The sequence below is a fragment of the Gloeophyllum trabeum genome (genome assembly GCF_000344685.1).
Source record: "Gloeophyllum trabeum ATCC 11539 unplaced genomic scaffold GLOTRscaffold_00005, whole genome shotgun sequence".
NCBI classification, from domain to species: Eukaryota; Fungi; Basidiomycota; class Agaricomycetes; order Gloeophyllales; family Gloeophyllaceae; genus Gloeophyllum; species Gloeophyllum trabeum.
This window is the reverse complement of record NW_006920414.1, coordinates 972,901-974,803: the sequence shown is the minus strand read 5'-3', so window position 1 is coordinate 974,803 and position 1,903 is coordinate 972,901. Positions and strand designations below refer to the sequence as shown.

General features: G+C 47.8%; 1 non-coding gene across 1 annotated transcript; it reads left to right on the top strand.

The window, feature by feature from the left end:
* The first annotated feature begins 208 nt into the window (after nucleotides 1-208).
* Nucleotides 209-281, top strand: GLOTRDRAFT_t67. The gene has a single exon. It is a non-coding gene; the product is annotated as a tRNA-OTHER (tRNA).
* The last annotated feature ends 1,622 nt before the right edge of the window (nucleotides 282-1,903 follow it).

Genomic DNA, 1,903 nt, shown 5'->3' with positions numbered 1-1,903 from the left:
CACCTATGTTGCACTGGCACTGGGATGCACAATGGGTGGGTGGTGTTGGAATGGGTAATCATGCTTACTCATCTAACAGGAGTGAGTCCCTGAACTGTCATAAGACCTACCAATACCTAGTGCCTTGCATGAAGGCCATTATGGGTAGTAGGCAACAGTTACACTCAGCTATACAAGGTCATATACCTTAGTATGTCCTCTGAACCAAGACCAGGTAGCTCAGTTGGTAGAGCTCCTGGGTATATGCCAGGTGGTCCCAGGTTCAATCCCTGGTCTGGTCATTTATTATACTTGACAGGTGGATCAGGATGGATAGCACATGGAGAATACCCAGGGAGGTGCTAAAAAGCATGGTTGAGAAAATATCATGTCTCGGTCATGTAGGATAGCAACATGTTAGTGTTTTTGAGTTAGGCTGGTGGTGCATCTCTGTATGTCAGTGGATACTGGTTGGATATGTGCAAAAATTGTTGTGACCTGTTGTACCCTGTAGTATACACTAGATAGAGTCTGTATTGACCATCAGACATGACAGCGGTAGCTGGGACAAGGCTCCAGGAGGGGAACAGGTGAACAATGGTAACTGGTAAATGAGTGGTCAGATTCTCCCACACTGCCAGATTAATACCCCATACCATGTCAATCTGAGATACTGCAAGCTCTATTGGGTGTGCAAGTTTTGTCTTCCTTTGACACCTTGGCTGTTTTCAACCAAATCGAGGTGGCGGAGGAGGATCGCCCAAAGATCACCTTCCGAACGCACCGAGGGCTATGGAAAATTCTGATGTATGCCATTTGGTCTTCGCAATGGTCCCGCAATGATCAATGTGTCATGCAGGGTGTTCTGGCACCCTACCTCTGGCTTTTTATGCTCGTATACATCGACAACATTGTTGTCTACGTGGGAGGAACACTTGGTTCTCCTGGACCATGCTCTGGAGGTGATTGCATGTGCCGGGGTTACGCTGCCCCCCCTTGAAGTGTTTCATCGGGTTCACCTCCATACTCTTAATAGGGCAGAAGGTTTCCCATCTTGGATTCTCCACACACAACAAGAAAGTACGCGCTGTCATGGAGCTCGCCACGCCAACAAAAGTCTCAGATCTACAAATGTTTCTAGGTATGGTCGTGTACTTCTCGGCCTACGTCCATTACTACACTTGGATAGCAGCACCCCTGTTCAATCTGCTACACAAGAGAACAAGATGGCGATGGGAAGCCATGTTAGGTTTTGGTTGTATTGGATGCAGAGCCCCTGGGACAAATAGGTACAAACAGCTTGACTATGTACTGAGCCACTGTATGTCCTTTGTTCCTTAGTCCGTGCAATTGACCTTGCCTTCGGTTTGTGTATGTGTCTGGGCCTGGTGTGCTTATGGCCACCCATCTTATGCTTCCCTGCTCTGCCTGCTGCTAACAAGCTAAGCATGAGATTGTGTTTCAGCAAGCGAAGCAAGCACTCTCTGTTGCTCCAGTCCTAAGGACATCCCATTCCTCAATCACCATACTGACTTTCCACTGAAACATCAGATTACGCCATAGGCTGTTGCTTGCAACCAGTACAACCCATTCAGGTAGGAGATCTAGGCAGGGATTTAGTCAGGATATCCGCAGGCATGTCTGAGGTCCGCTGATGGACCATCTTGAGTTTTGTCCAACTGGGAAGCTGGCAAGGGTCCAGATACACACAGAGGTGCCTGAGTCAAGCTCTATTAATGCTAAGGAAGAGAGAGATATACAGAGGGACATACCTGAGTCAAGCTCTATTAATGCTAAGGAAGAGAGCTTGACTCAGGAGCGCATTTTCGCTCTTCTGAGAGCGTGGGAATCAATTGTACAGTATGGGAAATGCAAGGGAAAAGCGCAAGTTAAAGGGGCTAAGTCACCAGGGTAAAGGAAGCCA